A 12,500-nucleotide genomic window follows, 5' to 3' on the forward strand; every position below is an offset into this window, starting at 1 on the left:
AATGCACCCGATCTCGACTGATCTCGGAAGTTAAGCAGTGTCAGGCCTAGTTAGTACCTGGATGGGAGACCGCCTGGGAATACCAGGTGCTGTAGGCTTTTTTGTGCTCCAAGTTCAGGAAGTGAGCCCTTTCTCAATTGCCTTTTAAAACTGCAAGGTCTAGCCGACTAGATGCTTAAAAGTACAAAACTCACTAGGCCCAGAGCCTACGGCCACACCACACTGAATGTGCCTGATCTCGTCTGATCTCAGAAGCTAAGCAGTGTCGGGCCTAGTTAGTACCTGGATGGAAGACCGCCTGGGAATACCAGGTGCTGTAGGCTTTTTTGTACTCCAAGTTCAGGAAGTGAGCCATTTCTCAATTGCCTTTCAAAACTGCAAGGTCTAGCCGACTAGATGCTTAAAAGTACAAAACTCACAAGAACCAGAGCCTACGGCCACACCACACTGAATGCGCCCGATCTCGTCTGATCTCGGAAGCTAAGCAGTGTCGGGCCTCGTTAGTACCTGGATGGGAGACCGCCTGGGAATACCAGGTGCTGTAGGCTTTTTTGTGCTCCAAGTTCAGGAAGTGAGCCATTTCTCAATTGCCTTTCAAAATTGCAAGGTCTAGCTGACTAGATGCTTAAAAGTACAAAACTCACTAGGCCCAGAGCCTACGGCCACACCACACTGATTGCGCCCGATCTCGTCTGATCTCGGAAGCTAAGCAGTGTCGGGCCTCGTTAGTACCTGGATGGGAGACCGCCTGGGAATACCAGGTGCTGTAGGCTTTTTTGTGCTCCAAGTTCAGGAAGTGAGCCATTTCTCAATTGCCTTTCAAAACTGCAAGGTCTAGCTGACTAGATGCTTAAAAGTACAAAACTCACTAGGCCCAGAGCCTACGGCCACACCACACTGATTGCGCCCGATCTCGTCTGATCTCGGAAGCTAAGCAGTGTCGGGCCTAGTTAGTACCTGGATGGGAGACCACCTGGGAATACCAGGTGCTGTAGGCTTTTTTGTGCTCCAAGTTCAGGAAGTGAGCCATTTCACAATTGCCTTTCAAAACTGCAAGGTCTAGCCGACTAGATGCTTAAAAGTACAAAACTCACTAGGCCCAGAGCCTACAGCCACACCACACTGAAGGTGCCCGATCTCGGAAGCTAAGCAGGGTCAGGCCTAGTTAGTACCTGGATGGGAGACTGCCTGGGAATACCAGGTGCTGTAGGCTTTTTTGTGCTCCATGATTAGTAATTGCGCAACTTCTCAATTATTTTTCAAATTTGGTATGTTTCCAAAATAATTGTATCCCGTTTTATAGCGGAAATGTTGGACAACATCATGAGGGCTGGAGCTACCTTTTTACATAGAATTAGCATACAGGCAGTGTGTTCATGGGTAATAAATCGACTTTCACATGTAATGCAGTACAGAGAATATTGAGTCCTTCAAGAGGCATGAAAGAAAACCATTATTGTGTTGATTGTTCTCTCCACCTCCCTGCAACAGACACAGGATGGATGAATTAAAGTTATCCTACCAGACATAGGAGTCCTGAATGGGCCCACCAGTCTTATATATCTCGCCTGATCGAGCCTGATCGAGCGATGAGCGTGGTATCATGTTGCAAGTGGCTGCATGGCTTAGCTTACTAAATGCAAATGCATAAGAGTAATATTCTTAGCATTCCTAGAGCCTACGGCCACACCACACTGAATGCACCCGATCTCGTCTGATCTCGGAAGTTAAGCAGTGTCAGGCCTAGTTAGTACCTGGATGGGAGACCGCCTGGGAATACCAGGTGCTGTAGGCTTTTTTGTGCTCCAAGTTCAGGAAGTGAGCCCTTTCTCAATTGCCTTTTAAAACTGCAAGGTCTAGCCGACTAGATGCTTAAAAGTACAAAACTCACTAGGCCCAGAGCCTACGGCCACACCACACTGAATGTGCCCGATCTCGGAAGCTAAGCAGGGTCAGGCCTAGTTAGTACCTGGATGGGAGACTGCCTGGGAATACCAGGTGCTGTAGGCTTTTTTGTGCTCCATGATTAGTAATTGCGCAACTTCTCAATTATTTTTCAAATTTGGTATGTTTCCAAAATAATTGTATCCCGTTTTATAGCGGAAATGTTGGACAACATCATGAGGGCTGGAGCTACCTTTTTACATAGAATTAGCATACAGGTAGTGTGTTCATGGGTAATAAATCGACTTTCACATGTAATGCAGTACAGAGAATATTGAGTCTTTCAAGAGGCATGAAAGAAAACCATTATTGTGTTGATTGTTCTCTCCACCTCCCTGCAACAGACACAGGATGGATGAATTAAAGTTATCCTACCAGACATAGGAGTCCTGAATGGGCCCACCAGTCTTATATATCTCGCCTGATCGAGCCTGATCGAGCGATGAGCGTGGTATCATGTTGCAAGTGGCTGCATGGCTTAGCTTACTAAATGCAAATGCATAAGAGTAATATTCTTAGCATTCCTAGAGCCTACGGCCACACCACACTGAATGCACCCGATCTCGTCTGATCTCGGAAGTTAAGCAGTGTCAGGCCTAGTTAGTACCTGGATGGGAGACCGCCTGGGAATACCAGGTGCTGTAGGCTTTTTTGTGCTCCAAGTTCAGGAAGTGAGCCCTTTCTCAATTGCCTTTTAAAACTGCAAGGTCTAGCCGACTAGATGCTTAAAAGTACAACACTCACTAGGCCCAGAGCCTACGGCCACACCACACTGAATGCGCCTGATCTCGTCTGATCTCAGAAGCTAAGCAGTGTCGGGCCTAGTTAGTACCTGGATGGGAGACCGCCTGGGAATACCAGGTGCTGTAGGCTTTTTTGTACTCCAAGTTCAGGAAGTGAGCCATTTCTCAATTGCCTTTCAAAACTGCAAGGTCTAGCCGACTAGATGCTTAAAAGTACAAAACTCACTAGGCCCAGAGCCTACGGCCACACCACACTGAATGCGCCCGATCTTGTCTGATCTCGGAAGCTAAGCAGTGTCGGGCCTAGTTAGTACCTGGATGGGAGACCACCTGGGAATACCAGGTGCTGTAGGCTTTTTTGTGCTCCAAGTTCAGGAAGTGAGCCATTTCACAATTGCCTTTCAAAACTGCAAGGTCTAGCCGACTAGATGCTTAAAAGTACAAACTCACTAGGCCCAGAGCCTACGGCCACACCACACTGAATGCGCCCGATCTCGGAAGCTAAGCAGGGTCGGGCCTAGTTAGTACCTGGATGGGAGACTGCCTGGGAATACCAGGTGCTGTAGGCTTTTTTTGTGCTCCATGATTAGTAATTGCGCAACTTCTCAATTATTTTTCAAATTTGGTATGTTTCCAAAATAATTGTATCCCGTTTTATAGCGGAAATGTTGGACAACATCATGAGGGCTGGAGCTACCTTTTTACATAGAATTAGCATACAGGTAGTGTGTTCATGGGTAATAAATCAACTTTCACATGTAATGCAGTACAGAGAATATTGAGTCCTTCAAGAGGCATGAAAGAAAACCATTATTGTGTTGATTGTTCTCTCCACCTCCCTGCAACAGACACAGGATGGATGAATTAAAGTTATCCTACCAGACATAGGAGTCCTGAATGGGCCCACCAGTCTTATATATCTCGCCTGATCGAGCGCTGATCGAGCGATGAGCGTGGTATCATGTTGCAAGTGGCTGCATGGCTTAGCTTACTAAATGCAAATGCATAAGAGTAATATTCTTAGCATTCCTAGAGCCTACGGCCACACCACACTGAATGCACCTGATCTCGACTGATCTCGGAAGTTAAGCAGTGTCAGGCCTAGTTAGTACCTGGATGGGAGACCGCCTGGGAATACCAGGTGCTGTAGGCTTTTTTGTGCTCCAAGTTCAGGAAGTGAGCCCTTTCTCAATTGCCTTTTAAAACTGCAAGGTCTAGCCGACTAGATGCTTAAAAGTACAAAACTCACTAGGCCCAGAGCCTACGGCCACACCACACTGAATGTGCCTGATCTCGTCTGATCTCAGAAGCTAAGCAGTGTCGGGCCTAGTTAGTACCTGGATGGAAGACCGCCTGGGAATACCAGGTGCTGTAGGCTTTTTTGTACTCCAAGTTCAGGAAGTGAGCCATTTCTCAATTGCCTTTCAAAACTGCAAGGTCTAGCCGACTAGATGCTTAAAAGTACAAAACTCACAAGAACCAGAGCCTACGGCCACACCACACTGAATGCGCCCGATCTCGTCTGATCTCGGAAGCTAAGCAGTGTCGGGCCTCGTTAGTACCTGGATGGGAGACCGCCTGGGAATACCAGGTGCTGTAGGCTTTTTTGTGCTCCAAGTTCAGGAAGTGAGCCATTTCTCAATTGCCTTTCAAAATTGCAAGGTCTAGCTGACTAGATGCTTAAAAGTACAAAACTCACTAGGCCCAGAGCCTACGGCCACACCACACTGATTGCGCCCGATCTCGTCTGATCTCGGAAGCTAAGCAGTGTCGGGCCTCGTTAGTACCTGGATGGGAGACCGCCTGGGAATACCAGGTGCTGTAGGCTTTTTTGTGCTCCAAGTTCAGGAAGTGAGCCATTTCTCAATTGCCTTTCAAAACTGCAAGGTCTAGCTGACTAGATGCTTAAAAGTACAAAACTCACTAGGCCCAGAGCCTACGGCCACACCACACTGATTGCGCCCGATCTCGTCTGATCTCGGAAGCTAAGCAGTGTCGGGCCTAGTTAGTACCTGGATGGGAGACCACCTGGGAATACCAGGTGCTGTAGGCTTTTTTGTGCTCCAAGTTCAGGAAGTGAGCCATTTCACAATTGCCTTTCAAAACTGCAAGGTCTAGCCGACTAGATGCTTAAAAGTACAAAACTCACTAGGCCCAGAGCCTACGGCCACACCACACTGAATGTGCCCGATCTCGGAAGCTAAGCAGGGTCAGGCCTAGCTAGTACCTGGATGGGAGACTGCCTGGGAATACCAGGTGCTGTAGGCTTTTTTGTGCTCCATGATTAGTAATTGCGCAACTTCTCAATTATTTTTCAAATTTGGTATGTTTCCAAAATAATTGTATCCCGTTTTATAGCGGAAATGTTGGACAACATCATGAGGGCTGGAGCTACCTTTTTACATAGAATTAGCATACAGGTAGTGTGTTCATGGGTAATAAATCGACTTTCACATGTAATGCAGTACAGAGAATATTGAGTCCTTCAAGAGGCATGAAAGAAAACCATTATTGTGTTGATTGTTCTCTCCACCTCCCTGCAACAGACACAGGATGGATGAATTAAAGTTATCCTACCAGACATAGGAGTCCTGAATGGGCCCACCAGTCTTATATATCTCGCCTGATCGAGCCTGATCGAGCGATGAGCGTGGTATCATGTTGCAAGTGGCTGCATGGCTTAGCTTACTAAATGCAAATGCATAAGAGTAATATTCTTAGCATTCCTAGAGCCTACGGCCACACCACACTGAATGCACCCGATCTCGTCTGATCTCGGAAGTTAAGCAGTGTCAGGCCTAGTTAGTACCTGGATGGGAGACCGCCTGGGAATACCAGGTGCTGTAGGCTTTTTTGTGCTCCAAGTTCAGGAAGTGAGCCCTTTCTCAATTGCCTTTTAAAACTGCAAGGTCTAGCCGACTAGATGCTTAAAAGTACAACACTCACTAGGCCCAGAGCCTACGGCCACACCACACTGAATGCGCCTGATCTCGTCTGATCTCAGAAGCTAAGCAGTGTCGGGCCTAGTTAGTACCTGGATGGGAGACCGCCTGGGAATACCAGGTGCTGTAGGCTTTTTTGTACTCCAAGTTCAGGAAGTGAGCCATTTCTCAATTGCCTTTCAAAACTGCAAGGTCTAGCCGACTAGATGCTTAAAAGTACAAAACTCACTAGGCCCAGAGCCTACGGCCACACCACACTGAATGCGCCCTATCTCGTCTGATCTCGGAAGCTAAGCAGTGTCGGGCCTAGTTAGTACCTGGATGGGAGACCACCTGGGAATACCAGGTGCTGTAGGCTTTTTTGTGCTCCAAGTTCAGGAAGTGAGCCATTTCACAATTGCCTTTCAAAACTGCAAGGTCTAGCCGACTAGATGCTTAAAAGTACAAACTCACTAGGCCCAGAGCCTACGGCCACACCACACTGAATGCGCCCGATCTCGGAAGCTAAGCAGGGTCGGGCCTAGTTAGTACCTGGATGGGAGACTGCCTGGGAATACCAGGTGCTGTAGGCTTTTTTTGTGCTCCATGATTAGTAATTGCGCAACTTCTCAATTATTTTTCAAATTTGGTATGTTTCCAAAATAATTGTATCCCGTTTTATAGCGGAAATGTTGGACAACATCATGAGGGCTGGAGCTACCTTTTTACATAGAATTAGCATACAGGTAGTGTGTTCATGGGTAATAAATCAACTTTCACATGTAATGCAGTACAGAGAATATTGAGTCCTTCAAGAGGCATGAAAGAAAACCATTATTGTGTTGATTGTTCTCTCCACCTCCCTGCAACAGACACAGGATGGATGAATTAAAGTTATCCTACCAGACATAGGAGTCCTGAATGGGCCCACCAGTCTTATATATCTCGCCTGATCGAGCCTGATCGAGCGATGAGCGTGGTATCATGTTGCAAGTGGCTGCATGGCTTAGCTTACTAAATGCAAATGCATAAGAGTAATATTCTTAGCATTCCTAGAGCCTACGGCCACACCACACTGAATGCACCCGATCTCGACTGATCTCGGAAGTTAAGCAGTGTCAGGCCTAGTTAGTACCTGGATGGGAGACCGCCTGGGAATACCAGGTGCTGTAGGCTTTTTTGTGCTCCAAGTTCAGGAAGTGAGCCCTTTCTCAATTGCCTTTTAAAACTGCAAGGTCTAGCCGACTAGATGCTTAAAAGTACAAAACTCACTAGGCCCAGAGCCTACGGCCACACCACACTGAATGTGCCTGATCTCGTCTGATCTCAGAAGCTAAGCAGTGTCGGGCCTAGTTAGTACCTGGATGGAAGACCGCCTGGGAATACCAGGTGCTGTAGGCTTTTTTGTACTCCAAGTTCAGGAAGTGAGCCATTTCTCAATTGCCTTTCAAAACTGCAAGGTCTAGCCGACTAGATGCTTAAAAGTACAAAACTCACAAGAACCAGAGCCTACGGCCACACCACACTGAATGCGCCCGATCTCGTCTGATCTCGGAAGCTAAGCAGTGTCGGGCCTCGTTAGTACCTGGATGGGAGACCGCCTGGGAATACCAGGTGCTGTAGGCTTTTTTGTGCTCCAAGTTCAGGAAGTGAGCCATTTCTCAATTGCCTTTCAAAATTGCAAGGTCTAGCTGACTAGATGCTTAAAAGTACAAAACTCACTAGGCCCAGAGCCTACGGCCACACCACACTGATTGCGCCCGATCTCGTCTGATCTCGGAAGCTAAGCAGTGTCGGGCCTCGTTAGTACCTGGATGGGAGACCGCCTGGGAATACCAGGTGCTGTAGGCTTTTTTGTGCTCCAAGTTCAGGAAGTGAGCCATTTCTCAATTGCCTTTCAAAACTGCAAGGTCTAGCTGACTAGATGCTTAAAAGTACAAAACTCACTAGGCCCAGAGCCTACGGCCACACCACACTGATTGCGCCCGATCTCGTCTGATCTCGGAAGCTAAGCAGTGTCGGGCCTAGTTAGTACCTGGATGGGAGACCACCTGGGAATACCAGGTGCTGTTGGCTTTTTTGTGCTCCAAGTTCAGGAAGTGAGCCATTTCACAATTGCCTTTCAAAACTGCAAGGTCTAGCCGACTAGATGCTTAAAAGTACAAAACTCACTAGGCCCAGAGCCTACGGCCACACCACACTGAATGTGCCCGATCTCGGAAGCTAAGCAGGGTCAGGCCTAGTTAGTACCTGGATGGGAGACTGCCTGGGAATACCAGGTGCTGTAGGCTTTTTTGTGCTCCATGATTAGTAATTGCGCAACTTCTCAATTATTTTTCAAATTTGGTATGTTTCCAAAATAATTGTATCCCGTTTTATAGCGGAAATGTTGGACAACATCATGAGGGCTGGAGCTACCTTTTTACATAGAATTAGCATACAGGCAGTGTGTTCATGGGTAATAAATCGACTTTCACATGTAATGCAGTACAGAGAATATTGAGTCCTTCAAGAGGCATGAAAGAAAACCATTATTGTGTTGATTGTTCTCTCCACCTCCCTGCAACAGACACAGGATGGATGAATTAAAGTTATCCTACCAGACATAGGAGTCCTGAATGGGCCCACCAGTCTTATATATCTCGCCTGATCGAGCCTGATCGAGCGATGAGCGTGGTATCATGTTGCAAGTGGCTGCATGGCTTAGCTTACTAAATGCAAATGCATAAGAGTAATATTCTTAGCATTCCTAGAGCCTACGGCCACACCACACTGAATGCACCCGATCTCGTCTGATCTCGGAAGTTAAGCAGTGTCAGGCCTAGTTAGTACCTGGATGGGAGACCGCCTGGGAATACCAGGTGCTGTAGGCTTTTTTGTGCTCCAAGTTCAGGAAGTGAGCCCTTTCTCAATTGCCTTTTAAAACTGCAAGGTCTAGCCGACTAGATGCTTAAAAGTACAACACTCACTAGGCCCAGAGCCTACGGCCACACCACACTGAATGCGCCTGATCTCGTCTGATCTCAGAAGCTAAGCAGTGTCGGGCCTAGTTAGTACCTGGATGGGAGACCGCCTGGGAATACCAGGTGCTGTAGGCTTTTTTGTACTCCAAGTTCAGGAAGTGAGCCATTTCTCAATTGCCTTTCAAAACTGCAAGGTCTAGCCGACTAGATGCTTAAAAGTACAAAACTCACTAGGCCCAGAGCCTACGGCCACACCACACTGAATGCGCCCGATCTTGTCTGATCTCGGAAGCTAAGCAGTGTCGGGCCTAGTTAGTACCTGGATGGGAGACCACCTGGGAATACCAGGTGCTGTAGGCTTTTTTGTGCTCCAAGTTCAGGAAGTGAGCCATTTCACAATTGCCTTTCAAAACTGCAAGGTCTAGCCGACTAGATGCTTAAAAGTACAAACTCACTAGGCCCAGAGCCTACGGCCACACCACACTGAATGCGCCCGATCTCGGAAGCTAAGCAGGGTCGGGCCTAGTTAGTACCTGGATGGGAGACTGCCTGGGAATACCAGGTGCTGTAGGCTTTTTTTGTGCTCCATGATTAGTAATTGCGCAACTTCTCAATTATTTTTCAAATTTGGTATGTTTCCAAAATAATTGTATCCCGTTTTATAGCGGAAATGTTGGACAACATCATGAGGGCTGGAGCTACCTTTTTACATAGAATTAGCATACAGGTAGTGTGTTCATGGGTAATAAATCAACTTTCACATGTAATGCAGTACAGAGAATATTGAGTCCTTCAAGAGGCATGAAAGAAAACCATTATTGTGTTGATTGTTCTCTCCACCTCCCTGCAACAGACACAGGATGGATGAATTAAAGTTATCCTACCAGACATAGGAGTCCTGAATGGGCCCACCAGTCTTATATATCTCGCCTGATCGAGCCTGATCGAGCGATGAGCGTGGTATCATGTTGCAAGTGGCTGCATGGCTTAGCTTACTAAATGCAAATGCATAAGAGTAATATTCTTAGCATTCCTAGAGCCTACGGCCACACCACACTGAATGCACCCGATCTCGACTGATCTCGGAAGTTAAGCAGTGTCAGGCCTAGTTAGTACCTGGATGGGAGACCGCCTGGGAATACCAGGTGCTGTAGGCTTTTTTGTGCTCCAAGTTCAGGAAGTGAGCCCTTTCTCAATTGCCTTTTAAAACTGCAAGGTCTAGCCGACTAGATGCTTAAAAGTACAAAACTCACTAGGCCCAGAGCCTACGGCCACACCACACTGAATGTGCCTGATCTCGTCTGATCTCAGAAGCTAAGCAGTGTCGGGCCTAGTTAGTACCTGGATGGAAGACCGCCTGGGAATACCAGGTGCTGTAGGCTTTTTTGTACTCCAAGTTCAGGAAGTGAGCCATTTCTCAATTGCCTTTCAAAACTGACAGGTCTAGCCGACTAGATGCTTAAAAGTACAAAACTCACAAGAACCAGAGCCTACGGCCACACCACACTGAATGCGCCCGATCTCGTCTGATCTCGGAAGCTAAGCAGTGTCGGGCCTCGTTAGTACCTGGATGGGAGACCGCCTGGGAATACCAGGTGCTGTAGGCTTTTTTGTGCTCCAAGTTCAGGAAGTGAGCCATTTCTCAATTGCCTTTCAAAATTGCAAGGTCTAGCTGACTAGATGCTTAAAAGTACAAAACTCACTAGGCCCAGAGCCTACGGCCACACCACACTGATTGCGCCCGATCTCGTCTGATCTCGGAAGCTAAGCAGTGTCGGGCCTCGTTAGTACCTGGATGGGAGACCGCCTGGGAATACCAGGTGCTGTAGGCTTTTTTGTGCTCCAAGTTCAGGAAGTGAGCCATTTCTCAATTGCCTTTCAAAACTGCAAGGTCTAGCTGACTAGATGCTTAAAAGTACAAAACTCACTAGGCCCAGAGCCTACGGCCACACCACACTGATTGCGCCCGATCTCGTCTGATCTCGGAAGCTAAGCAGTGTCGGGCCTAGTTAGTACCTGGATGGGAGACCACCTGGGAATACCAGGTGCTGTAGGCTTTTTTGTGCTCCAAGTTCAGGAAGTGAGCCATTTCACAATTGCCTTTCAAAACTGCAAGGTCTAGCCGACTAGATGCTTAAAAGTACAAAACTCACTAGGCCCAGAGCCTACGGCCACACCACACTGAAGGTGCCCGATCTCGGAAGCTAAGCAGGGTCAGGCCTAGTTAGTACCTGGATGGGAGACTGCCTGGGAATACCAGGTGCTGTAGGCTTTTTTGTGCTCCATGATTAGTAATTGCGCAACTTCTCAATTATTTTTCAAATTTGGTATGTTTCCAAAATAATTGTATCCCGTTTTATAGCGGAAATGTTGGACAACATCATGAGGGCTGGAGCTACCTTTTTACATAGAATTAGCATACAGGCAGTGTGTTCATGGGTAATAAATCGACTTTCACATGTAATGCAGTACAGAGAATATTGAGTCCTTCAAGAGGCATGAAAGAAAACCATTATTGTGTTGATTGTTCTCTCCACCTCCCTGCAACAGACACAGGATGGATGAATTAAAGTTATCCTACCAGACATAGGAGTCCTGAATGGGCCCACCAGTCTTATATATCTCGCCTGATCGAGCCTGATCGAGCGATGAGCGTGGTATCATGTTGCAAGTGGCTGCATGGCTTAGCTTACTAAATGCAAATGCATAAGAGTAATATTCTTAGCATTCCTAGAGCCTACGGCCACACCACACTGAATGCACCCGATCTCGTCTGATCTCGGAAGTTAAGCAGTGTCAGGCCTAGTTAGTACCTGGATGGGAGACCGCCTGGGAATACCAGGTGCTGTAGGCTTTTTTGTGCTCCAAGTTCAGGAAGTGAGCCCTTTCTCAATTGCCTTTTAAAACTGCAAGGTCTAGCCGACTAGATGCTTAAAAGTACAACACTCACTAGGCCCAGAGCCTACGGCCACACCACACTGAATGCGCCTGATCTCGTCTGATCTCAGAAGCTAAGCAGTGTCGGGCCTAGTTAGTACCTGGATGGGAGACCGCCTGGGAATACCAGGTGCTGTAGGCTTTTTTGTACTCCAAGTTCAGGAAGTGAGCCATTTCTCAATTGCCTTTCAAAACTGCAAGGTCTAGCCGACTAGATGCTTAAAAGTACAAAACTCACTAGGCCCAGAGCCTACGGCCACACCACACTGAATGCGCCCGATCTCGTCTGATCTCGGAAGCTAAGCAGTGTCGGGCCTCGTTAGTACCTGGATGGGAGACCGCCTGGGAATACCAGGTGCTGTAGGCTTTTTTGTGCTCCAAGTTCAGGAAGTGAGCCATTTCTCAATTGCCTTTCAAAATTGCAAGGTCTAGCTGACTAGATGCTTAAAAGTACAAAACTCACTAGGCCCAGAGCCTACGGCCACACCACACTGATTGCGCCCAATCTCGTCTGATCTCGGAAGCTAAGCAGTGTCGGGCCTCGTTAGTACCTGGATGGGAGACCGCCTGGGAATACCAGGTGCTGTAGGCTTTTTTGTGCTCCAAGTTCAGGAAGTGAGCCATTTCTCAATTGCCTTTCAAAACTGCAAGGTCTAGCTGACTAGATGCTTAAAAGTACAAAACTCACTAGGCCCAGAGCCTACGGCCACACCACACTGATTGCGCCCGATCTCGTCTGATCTCGGAAGCTAAGCAGTGTCGGGCCTAGTTAGTACCTGGATGGGAGACCACCTGGGAATACCAGGTGCTGTAGGCTTTTTTGTGCTCCAAGTTCAGGAAGTGAGCCATTTCACAATTGCCTTTCAAAACTGCAAGGTCTAGCCGACTAGATGCTTAAAAGTACAAAACTCACTAGGCCCAGAGCCTACGGCCACACCACACTGAATGTGCCCGATCTCGGAAGCTAAGCAGGGTCAGGCCTAGTTAGTACC

General features: G+C 47.6%; 35 non-coding genes and 9 pseudogenes across 35 annotated transcripts in view; all 44 read left to right on the forward strand.

The window, feature by feature from the left end:
- LOC138538556 (5S ribosomal RNA) overlaps positions 1 to 98 on the forward strand; it is a 119-nt gene extending 21 nt beyond the window's left edge. The window contains exon 1 of the ribosomal RNA XR_011286651.1: positions 1 to 98. This exon is cut by the window's left edge and continues 21 nt beyond it. This is a non-coding gene — a ribosomal RNA (5S ribosomal RNA).
- A 106-nt stretch (positions 99 to 204) lies between these two features.
- On the forward strand, positions 205 to 323 carry LOC138539765 (5S ribosomal RNA). The gene has a single exon (XR_011287830.1). It is a non-coding gene; the product is annotated as a 5S ribosomal RNA (ribosomal RNA).
- Positions 324 to 429: 106 nt separating this feature from the next.
- LOC138550120 (5S ribosomal RNA) lies at positions 430 to 548 on the forward strand. The gene has a single exon (XR_011293882.1). It is a non-coding gene; the product is annotated as a 5S ribosomal RNA (ribosomal RNA).
- A 106-nt stretch (positions 549 to 654) lies between these two features.
- On the forward strand, positions 655 to 773 carry LOC138537030 (5S ribosomal RNA). The gene has a single exon (XR_011285182.1). It is a non-coding gene; the product is annotated as a 5S ribosomal RNA (ribosomal RNA).
- Positions 774 to 879: 106 nt separating this feature from the next.
- On the forward strand, positions 880 to 998 carry LOC138547805 (5S ribosomal RNA). The gene has a single exon (XR_011291634.1). It is a non-coding gene; the product is annotated as a 5S ribosomal RNA (ribosomal RNA).
- A 106-nt stretch (positions 999 to 1,104) lies between these two features.
- On the forward strand, positions 1,105 to 1,213 carry LOC138546883 (5S ribosomal RNA; annotated as a pseudogene).
- Positions 1,214 to 1,676: 463 nt separating this feature from the next.
- On the forward strand, positions 1,677 to 1,795 carry LOC138548970 (5S ribosomal RNA). The gene has a single exon (XR_011292759.1). It is a non-coding gene; the product is annotated as a 5S ribosomal RNA (ribosomal RNA).
- Positions 1,796 to 1,901: 106 nt separating this feature from the next.
- On the forward strand, positions 1,902 to 2,010 carry LOC138546291 (5S ribosomal RNA; annotated as a pseudogene).
- A 463-nt stretch (positions 2,011 to 2,473) lies between these two features.
- On the forward strand, positions 2,474 to 2,592 carry LOC138548971 (5S ribosomal RNA). The gene has a single exon (XR_011292760.1). It is a non-coding gene; the product is annotated as a 5S ribosomal RNA (ribosomal RNA).
- A 106-nt stretch (positions 2,593 to 2,698) lies between these two features.
- On the forward strand, positions 2,699 to 2,817 carry LOC138540940 (5S ribosomal RNA). The gene has a single exon (XR_011288963.1). It is a non-coding gene; the product is annotated as a 5S ribosomal RNA (ribosomal RNA).
- Positions 2,818 to 2,923: 106 nt separating this feature from the next.
- LOC138551180 (5S ribosomal RNA) lies at positions 2,924 to 3,042 on the forward strand. The gene has a single exon (XR_011294911.1). It is a non-coding gene; the product is annotated as a 5S ribosomal RNA (ribosomal RNA).
- A 105-nt stretch (positions 3,043 to 3,147) lies between these two features.
- LOC138543445 (5S ribosomal RNA) lies at positions 3,148 to 3,256 on the forward strand (annotated as a pseudogene).
- A 465-nt stretch (positions 3,257 to 3,721) lies between these two features.
- Positions 3,722 to 3,840, forward strand: LOC138541646 (5S ribosomal RNA). The gene has a single exon (XR_011289648.1). It is a non-coding gene; the product is annotated as a 5S ribosomal RNA (ribosomal RNA).
- Positions 3,841 to 3,946: 106 nt separating this feature from the next.
- On the forward strand, positions 3,947 to 4,065 carry LOC138539766 (5S ribosomal RNA). Its single transcript, XR_011287831.1, has one exon. It is a non-coding gene; the product is annotated as a 5S ribosomal RNA (ribosomal RNA).
- Positions 4,066 to 4,171: 106 nt separating this feature from the next.
- LOC138550121 (5S ribosomal RNA) lies at positions 4,172 to 4,290 on the forward strand. Its single transcript, XR_011293883.1, has one exon. It is a non-coding gene; the product is annotated as a 5S ribosomal RNA (ribosomal RNA).
- A 106-nt stretch (positions 4,291 to 4,396) lies between these two features.
- LOC138537031 (5S ribosomal RNA) lies at positions 4,397 to 4,515 on the forward strand. The gene has a single exon (XR_011285183.1). It is a non-coding gene; the product is annotated as a 5S ribosomal RNA (ribosomal RNA).
- Positions 4,516 to 4,621: 106 nt separating this feature from the next.
- On the forward strand, positions 4,622 to 4,740 carry LOC138547806 (5S ribosomal RNA). The gene has a single exon (XR_011291635.1). It is a non-coding gene; the product is annotated as a 5S ribosomal RNA (ribosomal RNA).
- Positions 4,741 to 4,846: 106 nt separating this feature from the next.
- On the forward strand, positions 4,847 to 4,955 carry LOC138546742 (5S ribosomal RNA; annotated as a pseudogene).
- A 463-nt stretch (positions 4,956 to 5,418) lies between these two features.
- Positions 5,419 to 5,537, forward strand: LOC138548972 (5S ribosomal RNA). Its single transcript, XR_011292761.1, has one exon. It is a non-coding gene; the product is annotated as a 5S ribosomal RNA (ribosomal RNA).
- A 106-nt stretch (positions 5,538 to 5,643) lies between these two features.
- Positions 5,644 to 5,762, forward strand: LOC138540952 (5S ribosomal RNA). The gene has a single exon (XR_011288975.1). It is a non-coding gene; the product is annotated as a 5S ribosomal RNA (ribosomal RNA).
- Positions 5,763 to 5,868: 106 nt separating this feature from the next.
- On the forward strand, positions 5,869 to 5,987 carry LOC138540725 (5S ribosomal RNA). Its single transcript, XR_011288761.1, has one exon. It is a non-coding gene; the product is annotated as a 5S ribosomal RNA (ribosomal RNA).
- Positions 5,988 to 6,092: 105 nt separating this feature from the next.
- On the forward strand, positions 6,093 to 6,201 carry LOC138543446 (5S ribosomal RNA; annotated as a pseudogene).
- A 464-nt stretch (positions 6,202 to 6,665) lies between these two features.
- Positions 6,666 to 6,784, forward strand: LOC138538557 (5S ribosomal RNA). The gene has a single exon (XR_011286652.1). It is a non-coding gene; the product is annotated as a 5S ribosomal RNA (ribosomal RNA).
- A 106-nt stretch (positions 6,785 to 6,890) lies between these two features.
- On the forward strand, positions 6,891 to 7,009 carry LOC138539767 (5S ribosomal RNA). Its single transcript, XR_011287832.1, has one exon. It is a non-coding gene; the product is annotated as a 5S ribosomal RNA (ribosomal RNA).
- A 106-nt stretch (positions 7,010 to 7,115) lies between these two features.
- LOC138550122 (5S ribosomal RNA) lies at positions 7,116 to 7,234 on the forward strand. Its single transcript, XR_011293884.1, has one exon. It is a non-coding gene; the product is annotated as a 5S ribosomal RNA (ribosomal RNA).
- Positions 7,235 to 7,340: 106 nt separating this feature from the next.
- On the forward strand, positions 7,341 to 7,459 carry LOC138537032 (5S ribosomal RNA). Its single transcript, XR_011285184.1, has one exon. It is a non-coding gene; the product is annotated as a 5S ribosomal RNA (ribosomal RNA).
- A 106-nt stretch (positions 7,460 to 7,565) lies between these two features.
- On the forward strand, positions 7,566 to 7,684 carry LOC138536781 (5S ribosomal RNA). Its single transcript, XR_011284944.1, has one exon. It is a non-coding gene; the product is annotated as a 5S ribosomal RNA (ribosomal RNA).
- A 106-nt stretch (positions 7,685 to 7,790) lies between these two features.
- Positions 7,791 to 7,899, forward strand: LOC138546292 (5S ribosomal RNA; annotated as a pseudogene).
- Positions 7,900 to 8,362: 463 nt separating this feature from the next.
- On the forward strand, positions 8,363 to 8,481 carry LOC138548973 (5S ribosomal RNA). The gene has a single exon (XR_011292762.1). It is a non-coding gene; the product is annotated as a 5S ribosomal RNA (ribosomal RNA).
- Positions 8,482 to 8,587: 106 nt separating this feature from the next.
- On the forward strand, positions 8,588 to 8,706 carry LOC138540964 (5S ribosomal RNA). Its single transcript, XR_011288986.1, has one exon. It is a non-coding gene; the product is annotated as a 5S ribosomal RNA (ribosomal RNA).
- A 106-nt stretch (positions 8,707 to 8,812) lies between these two features.
- LOC138551181 (5S ribosomal RNA) lies at positions 8,813 to 8,931 on the forward strand. Its single transcript, XR_011294912.1, has one exon. It is a non-coding gene; the product is annotated as a 5S ribosomal RNA (ribosomal RNA).
- Positions 8,932 to 9,036: 105 nt separating this feature from the next.
- LOC138543447 (5S ribosomal RNA) lies at positions 9,037 to 9,145 on the forward strand (annotated as a pseudogene).
- A 464-nt stretch (positions 9,146 to 9,609) lies between these two features.
- Positions 9,610 to 9,728, forward strand: LOC138538558 (5S ribosomal RNA). The gene has a single exon (XR_011286653.1). It is a non-coding gene; the product is annotated as a 5S ribosomal RNA (ribosomal RNA).
- A 106-nt stretch (positions 9,729 to 9,834) lies between these two features.
- Positions 9,835 to 9,953, forward strand: LOC138539768 (5S ribosomal RNA). The gene has a single exon (XR_011287833.1). It is a non-coding gene; the product is annotated as a 5S ribosomal RNA (ribosomal RNA).
- A 106-nt stretch (positions 9,954 to 10,059) lies between these two features.
- Positions 10,060 to 10,178, forward strand: LOC138550123 (5S ribosomal RNA). The gene has a single exon (XR_011293885.1). It is a non-coding gene; the product is annotated as a 5S ribosomal RNA (ribosomal RNA).
- Positions 10,179 to 10,284: 106 nt separating this feature from the next.
- On the forward strand, positions 10,285 to 10,403 carry LOC138537034 (5S ribosomal RNA). The gene has a single exon (XR_011285186.1). It is a non-coding gene; the product is annotated as a 5S ribosomal RNA (ribosomal RNA).
- Positions 10,404 to 10,509: 106 nt separating this feature from the next.
- Positions 10,510 to 10,628, forward strand: LOC138547807 (5S ribosomal RNA). The gene has a single exon (XR_011291636.1). It is a non-coding gene; the product is annotated as a 5S ribosomal RNA (ribosomal RNA).
- A 106-nt stretch (positions 10,629 to 10,734) lies between these two features.
- On the forward strand, positions 10,735 to 10,843 carry LOC138546829 (5S ribosomal RNA; annotated as a pseudogene).
- A 463-nt stretch (positions 10,844 to 11,306) lies between these two features.
- LOC138548975 (5S ribosomal RNA) lies at positions 11,307 to 11,425 on the forward strand. Its single transcript, XR_011292764.1, has one exon. It is a non-coding gene; the product is annotated as a 5S ribosomal RNA (ribosomal RNA).
- Positions 11,426 to 11,531: 106 nt separating this feature from the next.
- On the forward strand, positions 11,532 to 11,650 carry LOC138540976 (5S ribosomal RNA). Its single transcript, XR_011288997.1, has one exon. It is a non-coding gene; the product is annotated as a 5S ribosomal RNA (ribosomal RNA).
- Positions 11,651 to 11,756: 106 nt separating this feature from the next.
- Positions 11,757 to 11,875, forward strand: LOC138550124 (5S ribosomal RNA). Its single transcript, XR_011293886.1, has one exon. It is a non-coding gene; the product is annotated as a 5S ribosomal RNA (ribosomal RNA).
- A 106-nt stretch (positions 11,876 to 11,981) lies between these two features.
- On the forward strand, positions 11,982 to 12,100 carry LOC138542044 (5S ribosomal RNA). Its single transcript, XR_011290034.1, has one exon. It is a non-coding gene; the product is annotated as a 5S ribosomal RNA (ribosomal RNA).
- A 106-nt stretch (positions 12,101 to 12,206) lies between these two features.
- Positions 12,207 to 12,325, forward strand: LOC138547810 (5S ribosomal RNA). The gene has a single exon (XR_011291638.1). It is a non-coding gene; the product is annotated as a 5S ribosomal RNA (ribosomal RNA).
- A 106-nt stretch (positions 12,326 to 12,431) lies between these two features.
- LOC138546293 (5S ribosomal RNA) overlaps positions 12,432 to 12,500 on the forward strand; it is a 109-nt pseudogene continuing 40 nt past the window's right edge.

This window comes from Ambystoma mexicanum, unplaced genomic scaffold (assembly GCF_040938575.1).
Source record: "Ambystoma mexicanum isolate Mex_15411 unplaced genomic scaffold, UKY_AmexF1_1 Mex_scaf10, whole genome shotgun sequence".
In the NCBI taxonomy this organism is placed as follows: Eukaryota; Metazoa; Chordata; class Amphibia; order Caudata; family Ambystomatidae; genus Ambystoma; species Ambystoma mexicanum.